We start from the raw sequence: 16,597 nt of genomic DNA, 5'->3' as shown, positions 1-16,597 counted from the left end.
GTCGAGCTCCTCCTGGAAATCCATTCAGGGATATGCGGCCACCATCTTGCGCCAATGGCCACAGCGGCAAAAGCCTTACATCAGGGATTCTATTGGCCTACCATGGTGCAAGACGCAATCACCATATTGCGGAAATGCAAAGCTTGCCAGAAAATGGCTAAATCAATTCATGCGCCCGTGACTTCCCTGAAGAATATCCCGATAACATGGCCATTTGCACGCTGGGGAATGGACCTCCTCGGGCCTTTCCCCGCATGCAACGGGGGCTGCAAGTACCTCGTGGTGATGATTGATTACTTCTCCAAATGTCCCGCGAGAGCTAACCGTGGACAATGGCAAATAGTTCGACTGTGCGGAATTCATCAAATTCTGCGAATGCCTTGAGATCAAGTTGCACTTTGCATCCGTAGCTTACCCCAAGAGCAACGGCGCATGCGAAAGGGCAAATTGACTAATCCTCCAAGGACTGCGCCGAAGGGTAGAGCACACGGTTAGCAAAGCAAGGGAGCATGGGGAGATGAACTTGCTAGTGTGGTTTGGGGCATACACACCTCCGTAAGAAGTTCCATGGACCTAACATCATTCTCTTTGGTGTATGGAGCCGAAGCAGTTCTTCCCGCCGAGGTCGAGTCACCTCGGGCCGAAAGGCTCCAAGAAGCCACCCCAATTGCCTTCATCGAAAATGAAGAGCATCACAAGACAGCCGTCGGTCTTGTGGAAGAAGCTCGTGACAAAGCCCTCATGAGGCACGCCGTCTACAAGCAAAGCGCCGCACGCTTCTACAACACAAGGGTGCGGGAACGAGCCTTCTCCCAAGGAGATCTCGTACTGAAAAAGAATGTCGACCCAAAGCTCCAACGCAAACTCGACTCTAAATGGGAAGGACCATACCGCATCGCCGCTGTATTGGGAAATGGTGCGTACCACCTCAAGAATATGAAAGGGCAAAATCTTGTCCATGCCTGGAACGGCGACAAGCTCCCGCGTTTTTACGCCTAAGGAGGACCTTCAAGGGCAATCCTTGTCGCTCCCGAAAGGAGATCATCAGCGCCCAACCGGCCTCTTCCCTACGAAACTTCGAGGGATCATAAGCGCCAACGATGCCACGTCTACATAAGGCTTGTAAGTTCCCATCAGGGCATACCTTAAGACAAGGAAGCAAGGATAAATAAAGCAAGTCCTTGAGGAAAAATTAAGAGTGACACGAGACATTCACACGACTCATCGTCGTAAAAGAGCCGCTGCCCCTGTGCCGCTCACCGAGAAACGTGGAAAGGCCTCCGTTGGCCCAAGCATCCTCTAAAAATGTTCACGGACATAGGTCGCTACTAGCGACTTGTTCCTTGGTGGATCCTAGCGTGCCTCGAGGCCATCCACCAAGTAGAACCAAGTCCCTCGAGGGCTGGAAGCTCCTTAAAACGCATTTAAGGGGAACCGTAAATAAGCGAGTTATGCAGGAGCTTACTTACCTCGGAGAACCATGCTACCCGTATGCGAGACGTCGCGCGCGGTCCTACATGATAGTAACCGGGTTAAGGTTCCATAATAATCGCGGGAAAGCATAGCTTCCTGAAGTCCGAAGAGGGAAAATTCCGCATAAAATTTCCCGAACGGCAGGTCGAAATGTCCGGATCACTATCGGCATATCGATAGCGACCCTCACAAGGGTATTAGGACTCATGGCTCGTAACCATGGCCTAAGGCACCGAGGCCAAGTCGTATCCCGACGGCGACAGCAATTGATAACACAAAAGTGTAATCATAGCGAACGATCGCGAGCTGTATAAACTGAGGAAATATAGTACTTAACAAGAAGGAAATGTAGTACTCCAAGAAACACATGTTGAGCCAAGTTAACATTTCCGATTATGTCAACTACATGGTGAAACATGAGAAATACGTGCTGAGCTAAGTTAACATTTCCGATAATGTTGACTACATAGTGAAGCATGAAACACAACAAAAAAGCTACCTTACAACCTCTACGACTAAAAGCCTAAACATGGTAGCCATGAGGCTAAGTCAAGTAGATATGCAACATCGCATAAGTAAGCAGCTGAGGTACATCACCGCCTTCGAGGGCGACGAGGCTCACACCTCACCATCACCCTCCTGAAGAGTGGGCTCAAGGCAATGCACGAAGCGTCGAGCCCGAGCACGAAGAGGAGCACCCTGGTCCGCCAGAAACTTCTTTGCCCCGTGAGGCATCTCGCCCTCAAGCCCGCTCATCCCGGCACCGCCGTCCAGGACTGCCGCAACCGCCGATGAAACAAGTCGAGCACCCGTACTCAGGAGGCACTTCTTCACAGTAGGCTCGATGAGCTCGACCTGAGAAGTAAGCACCCTGCTCGCCTCATCCACCGTGCGACACGGAGGAAGGTCCGGCTGGGAAACACTCCTCAAGCAAATCATCGTCTCCCGAATCTCGGTGGCCTGAGCAAGCAAAAGCGAAAGCACTTCGGGACGATGATCCAAAGGAGGGCGAGCACGAGAAGCAAGCACCGGGCCGTCACTCGCTGCAGCCAACTCCACCTTGAGGGAAGCAGCCTCCGCTCGAGCATGCTCCCTATCAAGGTTGGCCACCACCAAGTCCTCCTCGACTCGACGAGTCTTTGCAAGCTCGACTGCCTGGCGCTCCTCAGCAAGCCGAGCCCTGGTCTCCATGGCCACGAGCTCCGCCGAAACGCGGGAAAGCTCGGCCTCCACGGCCTCGCGCCGCACCCTCTCCGAAGCCAACTCGCTCAAGGCAAGTATAGACTTGGACATCTCCACGTCCAAAGCAGCAGAAAGCGCCCCCACCTGAGTCTTGAGGGCAGGAAGGGCGCCCACGGCCTCGACCAAACCCCTCACCTACAAAGAAGACGGAGTTAGCCCAAAAGCAAATCCGGAGGACCGAGGGAGGCATGTCACGGACGCTCACCAGTTCCAGTGTCACCAGAGGGTCTCTCACCCCATCCTCGGTCGTCGGAAGCTCTCCGCCCCTCGCTTGAGTCGGGGGCTCGCCCTCGGGAACCTCGGGAGCCGCGACCCTCGCACCTGAAAGCAAACCAAGGAAACCATGTCAGAATCTTCAAAGAAGATCGACACTGCCAAAGAGAAAGGCACTCACCCGAGGTAGGAGCATCCTCCTCAGGACGCTCGCGACCGATGGAGAACACTGGGACGCCCGCACCGCTGGCTCCGGTCGACAACTCCACCACCGAGTCGCTCCGTAGCCGAAGCCCTGTCTCGCGAGTGAAAACCACAACCTCGTGGCTCGAAGGAGGAAGCACGTTCTCAAGTCCGATCTTCCCCTTCATTTGCAGGTCCGAGGTCACCCTCAAAGGAGACCTCGACTCACCCACGACGGGATCCGCCGAATCTACCGGGGTGTAGTCGTAAGAAGGAGAAGGAGTCGGGGGAGCCTTCCTCTTGCATCCACTCGACGGATGAGGTATCTTCGGGACCGGCGCAACAGGCACCGCCAGGCCCAGCACCGCCGTCCCCGTCTTCACCTTCCCGCAGGTGTCCCGCAACTTGTACCCTACCGCCAGCGCTGACGGTGTCGCCAAGCCGGAGTAGCGATCGCCCACTCGAAGGAGGCGCCCGAACTTCGGATCCTGTCGTATCGGCACCATCTTCCCGAAGCACTTCGCGATGATGTTATGACATCCCCCACCGCTGATCTTGGTCTCGTAGCCACGATGCTCCGGCCTACCGTATGGACCTATCAGCTGCACGGCCCACAGCGCCGCCCTCTCCTCGGAAAACGTCGCTGAAAAAAGACAAGCCAAAGTCGTTAAGTACCACCGCAAGGGAAAAACAACCAAGGCCCGAAAGGAAAAAGGAAGCGGCACTCATGTGTGGTGATGGCATGCAGAGGATGGAAAGCCCGAGGAATCCCAAGCTCGGACCTTGGACGGCTCCTCATCATGAAGCGCCCTGCCATCACCATCTCCTCCATGAGGTCACGGAAGCTCCTCTCGGCGGACACATCCTTGATCTTGGTCACCTTCCAAAGGTCGGTCGACCGAAGCTCGCCTGGGTGAGGCACCTCCTTGAGGCCCCCAGCCCCGAGTGTCGAGGAAGATCGCCTGAGTGTCGAAGATGCGTCTTCGAAGCCCGAAGGAAAAACCATTGGGACTCCCACTTGTCAAACAACTTCACCGTGCTCCTCCCCGGCATGAGCAGGAAGTCGTCTCCAAAGCCGGAACGAAGCCTCAGGTTCACCGAACCGAAGGCGCTCAGGGTAAAGCAGTCAGGAGCGAGCGACTCCCTCACCTCCACACTGAAGTAGAACAGAAGCAGCTTCATCGAAGGCTCCTCGTGAAGCGCGTCTCGCACAGCCAGCGAAACACGTTCAACTTCACAATCGCCGAAGTGTGTAGCTGGGCCAACTTGATGTCGTACGTCTCCAAGAACTCCATCAGGAAGGGGTGGATGGGCACACACAAGCCGGTATGGAACCAAGCCGAAAACACCATGATGCACCCTGGATGCCGCTTGTGGTCGAGCTTGAACTCCTCCCCGTCGGGCAAAATACCGTCCCCCTTGGGGAAGTATCCCGCCTCCTCCAGCTGGAAAAGGTCCTTGGGGCTCGTCGAAGATGGGAGAAGGTAGTCGTGAGCCCAACCACTCTCCATCGGAGCCATCAGGACCACCGGAGGATCCCCACGCGGGCGAAAGGCGACTTTCTTTATCCTCGACGGTCGGTTCGCCGCACACTCCGCCACGGAGCCCTTGGACGGCCCCCTCTCGATCGCAGGCTCGGCGTCGGGACCCGCCATCTCACCTACGCAAGCAAGGAATCAACAACAGTTAGTAGGAAGTACGGGGAAATCACAAAGAGACTACTAGCAAAAAAAAAGGAAGAGAGGCCAAGCCTCCCAAACCGAAGGCCTCGGCCTGCCCGCGCGCAAGGAAAAAAAGGAAAGGACCGAGCTCCACGGGCCTCCAGCCCACCAGTTCCTCGGCCCGCCCGCGCAGAAAGAGAAAAAAAAAGGGAGAAAACTATCGCCACGCCCTCCAAGTGTTCGGTGTAATGCCGCACGCCGCTCGCGCACCCGCGCGTCGCGTCGGGCATGTCCACGTCCTGCAGCGCGCGACTCGCCCGCCCGCGCCCACGCCCGCACGCCACACTGCGCGCACCTATGCCACTCCGCGCACGCTCACGTGCGTCGTGCCCGCGCCGCGGGCGCGCCCCGCGCGCGCCCCCGCGAACGCGACGCCCGCGCCCGCTCCGTGCCGGCCAACTCCAAGCTCGCCCCCGTGCACACCGCCCGCGCCACGTGCGTGCCCCGACGAACGTGAAGCTCGCGCCCGCTCTGTGCCGGCCAACTCCAAGCTCGCCCTCGTGCACGCCACCCGCGCCGCGTGCGCACCGCGCGCCCGCTCCGTGCCGACCAACTCCTGGTTCCATTTTATAGGCCCCAAGGGCATCCTTGGCGTCCACGCCAGCCAACCGGAGGTTGACACCTCACCGTCCTTGGCCACTCTGAAACAAGACAAGGGAAGGGAAAAGAAGAGAGGGAAGGCTCTCTCTTTTCCCTAAAGGGGAGCGGCCTGGCCAAAAGAAGGCGCCCCGTGCCCGGGCCCCCGCGTCCTCGCCTTGCGGGCGTCATCTCCGGTGACGCCCGACGCCTGCAAAAGGTAGGGGAGGCCGCCCGTTCGGTCCCCATCGTACGAAGGAAGAAGACGGCTAGGGGCCGTCCGATCTAGGGTGTCTTCTCGCCCGTGGCCGTCGGATCCGGTCACTTGATCCCGAATCAGGTCCTGTTGGGCCGCGGCCCAACTATGGCCCAAGAAATCGGCCTACATAAAAAAAAAGGGGTCGGGAGGCAGCCTGGGCGTCGGCCCAGCTCCCGGCCCACCTCGCGTGCCGGCGGCCCAGTTGGCCCACGCGGCCGGCGGGATTCGTTTCTTTTGCAGGAAAGCCCAAGATTTTGGGAAAATTGTTAATAAGACCCCAGAAATTTCAGGGAGACCCTCAGGGTCCCTGATTTTTGCAAAATAGTCCTTCAGGACACCGGTTTTCTCGCAGAGAGACCCCTAGGATCCCGGTTTTTTGCTAAAATACCCCCTGAAGTCCGATTTCCCGCGAAGAAGACCGCCGAAGGCATGGAATTACCCCAAAAACGCCACCACGACTCCTTTTTTTGCAAGAAAGCCACCAAAATATCTCTTCCTCTCGCGAAAGGAAATCTCAGAAGTCTCGCATCGAAGATTGACCTGAAGGCATTCTCAATACCTCCAGCTCAAGGGGCTATTGTTGTAGTAAAATAAAACCCCTATATGGGCCGGGCCGTAAATACTACGTGGCGACGACTGGGTCAACATTTCCCAAGCACGAGTCAAGACGCCCACGTGGCAAAGGAAGACAAGTCAACAAGTCAAGCCTCTCATGCCATGGTCAAAGGGTCAAATGAGCTAAAATAGGGGGCAAGAAAGGTGTGAGGAGTGGGCCCTTAGTCCATGATGGACCATGGACCAATCCCCACTTTTCTCACATGGTGCACACAAAAGCTATGGACCAAGAAACTATTTTTACCATTTTGCCCCCACTTTTCTCTCTCCCCTAATGGTAACCATGGTCTTTTGTCATGTACCCCTAGGCTATAAATACCCCCCAATAGGGGCATGTACCATTCACTCTCATTTGAATAAACTCAAGGGCTAGAGTCTTAAGGGTATCTTTGAGAGGAGCTCTAGTTTTGGGATCTCGGGAAGCCTTGTTCGGCCCGAGCCCGAGGGAGAGGGAATCGGGCTAGAGTCTTAAGGGTATCTCGACCTCGCTACTTGAAAAGTTTTGATCGACTCGAACGCTTTGGCTAACGACCCCTTCGAAGCCTCTCCTAAAATAGGACTAAGTCGCACCCGCAGGGTCGACCGAACATATTCAAAAAATATCGACGTGTCAACTTATCTAATTGTATGACGACCTTCGCTATAAAGCCGGCGTACACGTCCTACTTTTATACTCGTACTTGTGCCACCGAACTTTGGCACCCGCAGGATAGGTTTGGGCTTTGTGGTTGTATACGAGTTGAACTCGTTTTCCTTGTCCTATTAGGACTCATGTTTATTACCTGTTATATATATCACATGTAGTCGCACCTAAAGACGGCATCTCGTCTCGTGCTTGTAATACTCCAACATAGTGAAGTTGCGTCTTCATGCATCCGTGCTTTTTCCCGCAAGGGTTTTCACGTTAAAATCCGTGTCTCTCGTTTCTAGTTTAATTTCTATTTTCGTAACAAGTGGTATCAGAACCACGTTATTGAGATTAAATCTACTAGACACTTCCGGCGAGTCCGTGCGAGAGATTTCATTCCGCCGAGTTCCGGCTCTCGCCGGTGTCGGTTTCAAAACCGACCGTTCCGAATCCAACACTGATACCGAGTTGGTGTCCTATTCGGCTTTCGATCGGAGGCTCTACGACGCGTCCTGGTTTAAATATCAATCGGTCGGCAATCTGAACCAGCACGCAAGCAGCAGATAGAAGCAAGCAGCAGGCGTGAGTCAGGGTGGACGCCGAGCCAGCTCGGCTCGACTCGGTCCCAGCTCGCGCGAGCTCGCCGCCGACGAGCCGAGCCCGGCTCGGTCCGAAAACCTGACGAGTCGATTTTGCCAGCTCGGCTCGGTCTGGCTCGGGCTGGCTCGGTCCGGTGCCGCCATGAACGCCTTGGCGAGGACGACGAGGGTGACCATGGCGTAGAAGACGATGGCATGCAGCTTCAGCGGTGAGCAGAAGCAGCTGCACGTAGCAGCGGCGTTGCCGGCGAGCAGAAGTGGCTGCAGCCTCCGGCAGGGAGAAGGTGCGGCGATCGGCGGATGCCACCAGCAACGGCCATGGGCCATGGCACGGAGCAGCAGCGGCCAACGAGGCTGGCAGCGCCGTCGGGCTCGGAGGGAGGCCAAGCCATGCTCAGGATATTGCGGAGAGAGGCGCGCAACTCGCCGGTGGCGGCGAGCGGGCTCCGGCGGCGGCCACAAGGAGGCGACAAGATGGGGAGAGGAGGAGACGAGGCTCTGGCAGCGCAGACGAACGGGAGAGAAGAACGAGAACGATTGGGAAGCGCTCGGGAGTTGCCCTATTCCGTGTCGTGGACTGGGCCGAGGGAATCGTGTTAATGGGTTGCGCGATTTTGTGTGTGTTTTTGGGCTGCTACAGTGTTCGGGCTGGCTCGCGAGCTGGACCGAGCCGAGCCTGGCTCGGCCCGAAGGCCAAACGAGCCTATTTCAGAGGCTTGGCTCAGGCTGCATTAGAGGCGAGCTCGGACCGAGCTAGCCCGGCTCGCGATGGGCTCGGTCCAGCTCGCCGAGCTGGGCTCGTTTGTCCACCCTGAGGCGTGAGGCAGACCTCAACGCTCCAACGGAACATCAGACGGGTGCAAGTCCCAAGGCTGCAAGCTCCTAGCTCTTCTTGTGAAGTACAACGATCATTTTTATCCAAATTGCTAAGTCCACACGAAGTCTACCAGTGCTATCAATTCAAGTCTTTGCTCCGCAAATTAATTCAATCAAGGATTGTTTTCGGCTTGTACTACTTTGTGCACACAGTTTTATCTACTCATGGCTATCATGAAGTACGACCTTTCGCTACTTGATCATGACACAAGGTTTTCCCTATGGCAAGTCAAGATGCGGACGTTATTGACGCAAGCCGATTATGACGATGCACTGGATGGTTTTGCGAAAAAGAAATCTGCTGACTGGAGTGATGAGGAGAAGAGAAAGAATCGCAAAGCTCTGTCCCAAATTCAACTTCATCTACACAACAATATTTTGCAAGAAGTCTTGACTGAGAAGACAGTCGCCGCTCTATGGTCAAAGTTGGAAGAGTTTTGCATGTCAAAAGATCTCACCAATAAAATGCATCTGAAACAAAAGTTATTTCTCCACCAACTGCAAGAAGGAGGTAATGTGTTAAATCACATCACCGAGTTTAAGGAGATTATATCTGACCTAGCGGCAATGGAAGTTAAGTATGATGAAGAAGATATGGGTTTAATGCTCCTATGTTCGCTGCCAAGTTCTTATACCAATTTTAGAGATACCATATTATACAGCCGTGATACTCTCACCCTTAGTGAGCTTTATGAAGCTTTACACTCCAAGGAGAAGATGAAGCATATGGTGTCTCACGTTGGTTCAAGTTCGTCCCAGGGTGAGGGATTATCTGTTCGTGGCAGGACAAATGAGAGGAGCTCAAATAATAGAAATAGAGGAAAATACAAGTTTTGCAAATATTGCAAGAAAGACGGGCATGAAATCTCCGAGTGTTACAAGTTGCAGAACAAGGAGAAAATGAATGGCAAATTTAATCAGAAGGATCAACAAGAGGATGATGCCCGAGCCACCGTTGTTAGCAAACAAGATTTTGATGGTGATGTTCTCGTTGTCGTTACCGGTGATTCCAAAATAAGAGGTGTTTGGGTTCTTGATACAGCATGTACTTTCTGTTGGGGAACGCGGTATGCTACGCTAGCACAAAATAAAATTTTCTACCGCTTCCGCCCGGATCAATGCTGTAGATAATGGATCACGAGATTACCACTAGACGCGCAGACCCGTAGCGGAAGTAGAGTCGATGTAGCGCGTCGATGCCGAGTAGTCGAACAGCCTGCTCCTCCTCGTCGATCCCACGAACAGTTCGTCCAAGCGCCGCAGGTGCCGCGCCTCCGAGGTTTCCACACGTACAGGGAGGAACTCCGTGCGGCGGACTGCTAGATCCGATCGCAAGGCTTTGGGCGTGGAGGTGCGACGGCCGAGTCTAACTCGCGTCTGAACTGGGGTTCGCGCTAGACGGGTTGGTCTCCTCCACTTATATAGACGTCCCTAGTGGGCTCAACACTTGAGGCCCATTAGGAGTCCAAGCCCGATACGAGTTGGATCCGATCCAACTCGGTTCCCACCCCTTAAGCGTGTGACCCTTCAGGTTCGCGGTCAGTCGGCCACGACTACGAGCTCGGACTGCGGGCCCGAGTAACACCTTACTCGTCCACTGGCACCGACTCAAGTCGATAGTTGGTAGCGGCGCCTAGCAGCACGTGCCAACTCCCGAGTAACCACAAGGTATATTGACGAACCATACAATGTGTCATATGCAACATTCCTTTTGCCTCGCGATATGTGTGTCGAGCTCAAGGCGAGTGCGTGTCATCCTTGTGGATAGCTCGAGTCTCTTCTCGTTCCTGTGATACAGATTTCCGAACGGGTTAACACTTAACCCAAGTCGCATGGCCATGCTTTCCGAATCTGATCACTCGAGAGGGCCCAGAGATATCTCTCCGAACAGGAGGGGCAAATCCCATCTTGATCAACCATGACTCGCAGCATGCTTCTCAGCAAACCCGAAAGCTACCTTTATAACCACCCAGTTACGGAGTAGCGTTTGGCAACCCCTAAGTAGGCTGATTCACATCCCAAGCTCATACGATGACCTCAGGTCTAGGACTGGCATATACATCGTACTTGAGACTAACAAATGACAATCATCTCGTTGTGTCTCAGTGCGGGTCTGTCCGACTCAACAATCTCATTGTCGAGTCCATGCTATCAGTCGGCAACACCTTGCCCTATGACTTGTGAAACATAGTCATCATACTGATTCACATTGCTAGTCTAGATTATGTGTCCGCATAACCTCAATGACTAGGGACCATTAGAACAACATCATAGAATACATAGTCTCACAAACAAATCACGTATTTATTGATACATATCAGTGATGATGTTCAAGGACAATAACAATAACTCATGAATACATAGGAAATAACATCATCACATGATTGCCTCTAGGGCATATCTCCAACACTTTCCACATGACTCCGCACCGGGAGTGGTTTGCAACGTATGAAGCGATGCCAAATGGTTCTGTGTTTATGTGCGATGATTCGCCGTGTGAGATTGCATTGTCACCATTCAAATCAAGATGTTTGATGGCACCATCAGAACTTTATCGGATGGTCGCCACATTCCGAGTTTGAAGAAAAATCTTATCTCTTTGAGTACTCTTGATAATAAAGGGTACAAGTATTCAGGTGGAGATGGGATCGTCAAGGTCACAAAAGGTTTTCTTGTTGCGATGAAAGGTGATATGAAGGCTGCAAACCTTTACCACCTTCGAGGTATGACAATTACTGGTAATGCTGATATGATGACAAAGCCAGTTCCTGCCAATAAATTTGAGCTTTGCTCAGGCTTAGTTGGTATTACTCACTAGTCCTATGGATTTTGACGCACAAGGTGTTTATACTCATTTGTTTGGAGGTGTTTACTTTTTTCGACTACTGGGGGGGATTCGGTTTAAGGTGGAGATTGTCGAAAAGTGATCCGAATTCGTTACCAACTCTGCTAGACGTGGCAAGATAGGTTTGGGCTTTGTGTTGATATACGAGTTGAACTCGTTTTTCTATTAGGACTCATGTTTATTGCACGTTCTGTTATATATACCCTATGTAGTCGCACCTAAAGACGGCATGTCGTCTTGTGCTTGTAATACTCCAACATAGTGAAGTTGCGCCTTCGTGCATCCGTGGTTTTTTCCGCAAGGGTTTCCACGTTAAAATCTGTGTCTCTCGTTTCTAGTTTAATCTCTAATTTCGTAACACTAATCTTTTTGTCCCCCAAAATTCTGGTGGTTGTTCATGCTGTCCCAATTGATAAGACCACATGTTGGTGCCACAAGTGCCATCATCCACCGTAGTATTTGTGCTATCTCAACTTTGGCACGAAAGCTAGTTCACCGTCGCGTTGAACAAGATTAACATGGATAGTCTCTTGCCAATCATAGAGCCTCGGGAGGAAAACCTTGTTCTGCATCCACTTGACGTTAGTCTTTCATCATCGTTGCGAGTGTGCCGGTGAACAAGGTCCGCCCCTCTAGGTTCTCCATCTTCTCCCACTCCTCTTGTGCTCTTTGAGCCTGACGATGTTGACCGACGACCCACGATGGCCGACGAGAACGGCCATGAGCTCGTGTTGGTCGGACTCAAACAAGTAGCTCTCTTTGTATATTTTGAAATGTCTCTCTTTACATTTGAAGCAAAAACCCTGAGGCTTGTCAAGAATTTGAAATCCTTCGTCATGCCTATGCTCGTCATACACGGCTAACCCTCCGTCTTCTCCTAGCAGGTATAGAAACCCTTTGTGGAGGACTGGGTTACAGTCCGAAGACGCGGGAAACCGCGGACGGTCAGGATCATGCCACGTGAAGTCCGAGTGGTCGTCCCATATGCCGGTGCTGTTGTTTCGGGTGCAACGGGCTACGTTGAGCATGCCGAACGCCGTGTCGACACCCAACATCATCCTGCGCATGCCGCCATAAAGATCGAAGTCAAACCTTGTGTTAGAAACTAGTGGATTCCCCGTGCGATTTCCCGCGCGTTGCCGCGGGATCTCTGAGAATGCATGATAACTGGATAGTAGAAGTTAGAAACAAATATTAAAAGTGACTTGCCTTTCCTGTCAAACTAATATGTGTAGACAATTAAGCATTAACAATATGCTATTGGTATATATACATGGGCCTTTGCCGACATAATTCAACACCCGAAAAAATATACCTTCAAAAAACATTCATTAAATTAGACAAAATAACATAGACTTTTACCAATCTCATTACTACATATTTGAGGGTTTAAGACATGTGTCGATTAGTATGCATGAGACCTGTTAATTTATTCACACATCAAAACCACAAATGATGGAAGGATAGCTCTACCTATAATAAAAATCAACGGTGAATGAGATAGAAATGGGAAAAAGAAAACAACTTCTGACAACATGATGGACAAAGATGCAGAGAGCACGTGGCTGGCACCAAGTGCTGCAGGTGGTGTGCTGGACAGCTGGTCGAGGCGGCACTTCTTGCCTGCTTATTTTTCTTAGCAAAATCTTGCTTGCTTAAACCGTCTCCAACACGTTGTGTATATTTGGTTCTCGGTATGAAGATATAGACCATGGCTTCTTTAATTTTTTCCCAATTTTTAGCCGCTTGTCTATTCACATGTTGGGTATATTCTTTCTCCCATTTTTTAATAGCATCTTACAACTACCGTCTTCAATTCTATATTTTCAGCTGCCATCATCTGCGAATAATCAAAATTACCATCCACAGAGAATAGCAGTACTATGAAATAGCAAATTTGGTATCCCATGCAAAATCTTGCAGCAGTTCATTAACAGTTTCATTTAGCTCGGTATAGCATGAACATATGTAAAAGAAGCCCTTTTCAAAAAGAAAAAAAATCTACAACATGACAATGCACTGAAACAACAAATTAGCAGCTTACCTTTTCGGCTGGGTACTCCTCTGATCTCTCCACCAACCAGGCGCATGCTGCCTCCGCGGCTGCTGTCCCTCTTTCTTGCGTCCCTGGTCTGCGCGCCTGCTACTCTTCTTCCTCGCGTTCTCCTCGGTCGCCTGCTGCTCCGCTCCAAGCCTCAAACACGGTCGTGCGCCTGCCCTCCTTTTTCCCATGCGACGGCCTTCGTCCCCTCCCAATGTGGCGGCGGCGGATACCCGTGCCGAGGCATCCACAACTGCGCCACCCCGAGCTCCCCGTGCGGCAGCGCCCCAAACTCGTCTCCCACATCGGTGGCGCCCCTCCCCTCCTCCATTTTTCCCCATTGGCCGCGCCCATCCCCTTCTCAATCTCCCCTGCAGCCGCGCCCTCCCATGTCATCCATTTTTCCCATCAGCGGTGCCCCTTCCCTCATTCTCATTCATCTTCCCCGCGGTGGCGCCGTCTCCCCTCCTCAACCTCCCCTGTGGCAGCCGAATCGCCCTGAAGAATGCGAAGATAATGCAGTGAAGCACATGTGGATTATGTACCTTCGTGGTTGCAGGAGATGAGCCCGTGGGCGGCGGGGACGGCGCTCGGCGGCGGCCAGGGCTGAGCCCGTGGGCGGCAGGGATACCAGCTCATCGCGCGGCGGTCGGGGCGAAGCCCGTGGGCGGGGACGGAGCTCGGCCGCGGCGTTGCAGCGCGCAGCGGCGGCGGGGGCACTTCTCGACAGATTTAGCGGAAATTGGAACCGCCCAGCTGACGTGGGAAACTAGAAGATGGCACGCTGAGGTGGACAGCTTGCCTAAAATTAACTACACTTAGTGGGTTTTAACTTTATAGAGTTTATAAATCGGCGGCAGCTGCTCGCAGACGTCTTCGCCGTTGAGGAGTTCCGCCTGGAGGATTGAGTGTTTCAGGCATAGCGTCAAACGGTTCCCGGTGAAGCAGAAGATTTTGGCGCCGGCACCGGGCATGTCGAGCGTGTTGGCAGTCTCAAAGTGTTTCTGATAATAAGGATTGTAGTAGCGGAAGTTGGTGGTTCCTACGTCGGTGGCGTTGTGGAGGAGAGGGGTGAGCCACGCCAGGTAGAAGGGCGACCAGGAGCGTGCAGATTGCCATTGTCGGCATACCAAGCCGAAGTTCGGGTGGCTCGACCAATGCAGATGCTTGAGGATGTGAACAAGTAAGTCCACTGTGAGAGACGACCAATCCCGCTCTTGCGATGTCGTCGCCTCCATCTCGTTCTCGATCCGGTTTTCGTTCTGTGGCTACTTTTATGGGAGGCGAGCTAAATGATGCATTGTTCTTTTAGAGTATAGCGAGAAGAAATATGGAAAGCGGAAGAGTTGATTATCTGAAAGACCACTTTTACTGGATAACACCACAAGGCTGGCTGCTCATGCTGCGCCGTGACTCACTCGAGACCTTCTTGTGGAATCCATTCACGCATCAAAGAATCGGCCTGCCCTCAGACCAAGAGGAATTCCTCTCCAAGAGCACGACCAGATGTTTGCTATCCCATAAGCCCACTGATCCGGACTGCATCGTGCTAGCAGTAAATCTCAGAAACACGGTGCTTTGGTATTGCCATCCTGGCAGAAATCGATGGTTCAAGCACACGTACCAACCAAAGACGCTAGGCGATGAAAGCCGTTCCAACGTCATTGGAAGAATAGAGATTCTTACGGCAGTTGGGGGCGAATTCTGTACATATACATGTACTGGTAATTTTGTGACATTGAAGTTCTCGCCGACTCCAACATTTACGAAAATTCCTGTTGGTGATAACTCAAATCACGTGTACCCAAGTGCGGATCGGTTCTTGTTAGAATCACATGGGGAATTGTTCAACTTAGCATTCGAGAGACCGTGTTTCATAGATAAGGTTGTGCATATTGTTAGAATCACATGGGGAATTGTTCAACTTAGAATCACGTGGGCTGCTCCTCTCATGACTCTCAGTGGACGTCTCACTTTGGTTAGATCGACGCTGTGCGACCTGTGTACGCCATGATGTCTCTCGATCTCCGTGTGAAGACCGTCAAGAGCATTGAGAAAATCTGTCGGGGCTTTTTGTGAAAAAGCCGCAAGGACGTTCGAGGGGGGCATTGCTTAGTTGCTTGGTGTGATATCTGTTCTCCCCGGGAGTTTGGAGGTTTGGGTCTGCCAAATCTCAAGTTGCTGAACCTTGCTCTTAGGGCGCGTTGGGGCTGGCTTCAATGGGCTGAGACGGAGAGGCCGTGGGCTGAATTTGATATTACAATTCCGGAGCTGGCTAGGGGCATCTGCGAGGCTGCCATTGACTTCTCTGCTGGCAACGGCCGATCGATCTACTTCTGGCTTGACCCTTGGTTGCCGGGTGGTGGTTCTCTAGCTGAGTTTGCACCAACACTGTTCTCCCTGATCTCGAGCAGAGCATCAAGGATTTTGGTGGCGGATGCCTTGGTGTATCACGGCTGGTTGCGGGCCCTAAGTCCTGAGCTCACGCATTCGGCGCTCTTGGAGCTTCTGGCTGTTCTTGATCGTGTGGGTACTGTGGTCCTTGCAGCGGATGAGGATCATTTCCGCTGGAAGTGGAACACTTCTGGCACTTATACGGCCTCTTCGGCGTATGCGGCTTTCTTTGGTGGTCGTGAGCTGGCTCCTGGGGCTGCCGAGGTCTGGTTCTCCAAGGCACCGATGAAATGCAAACTCTTCATGTGGTTGGCGCTCAGAGGAAGATGCTGGACCGCGGACAGACTGGCTAGGCGCGGCCTGACTCATCCGGCACGATGTCCTTTGTGTGATCAGGAGCACGAGACCATCGATCATCTTCTTCTTGGTTGTGTGGTCGTCAGGCAAGTGTGGACATCGTATCTAAGAAGTTGGGGCAAGCTTGGTTGGTTGCCTTCCCCGCAGAACACCCTTGCTGGCTAGTGGCCCGGTCTTGATGTTCAGGGCAAGAAAGACAAGAGGAACATCAACACTAGTATCACGCTCATATGGTGGTGTATTTGGAAGCACATGAACGCGGTGGTCTTTGATGCACTAGCTCTGGGTGTCTCTCAGATTCGGTGGGTGATTGACATCGAAGGAAAGGCGTGGCTACAGGCAGGGCTTTTCAGCAATGTTGCTGGTTTTTCCATTTCTAGTCTAGTGGACATTGTTTGGAATGTTTCTGAGTAATTGATGTACTTGAGTCTACGGGCACTTCGCGGTATTCTTCTTCAATATATGATACTCCGGTTTGGGAGTATTCTGGAAAAAAAAGGTTGTGCATATTAGTGTTCATCGGCTGGATATAGCAGAAAGGGCATGGGTCAAAGTGGAAACGCTCGGAGATAGAG

The 16,597-nt window shown here is 52.6% G+C and overlaps 1 long non-coding RNA gene across 1 annotated transcript; it reads right to left on the bottom strand.

Annotated features, from left to right (window-relative positions):
• Nucleotides 1-11,968: 11,968 nt before the first annotated feature.
• Nucleotides 11,969-14,469, bottom strand: LOC100838211. The gene is made up of 2 exons (XR_002960241.1): nucleotides 13,275-14,469; nucleotides 11,969-12,289 (listed from the first exon to the last, which is right to left on the bottom strand). It is a non-coding gene; the product is annotated as an uncharacterized LOC100838211 (long non-coding RNA).
• Nucleotides 14,470-16,597: the final 2,128 nt, after the last annotated feature.

This window comes from Brachypodium distachyon, chromosome 4 (genome assembly GCF_000005505.3).
Source record: "Brachypodium distachyon strain Bd21 chromosome 4, Brachypodium_distachyon_v3.0, whole genome shotgun sequence".
NCBI lineage: Eukaryota > Viridiplantae > Streptophyta > Magnoliopsida > Poales > Poaceae > Brachypodium > Brachypodium distachyon.
The sequence above is the reverse complement of the archived record's forward strand: the minus strand, read 5'-3'. Positions and strand labels throughout refer to the sequence as shown.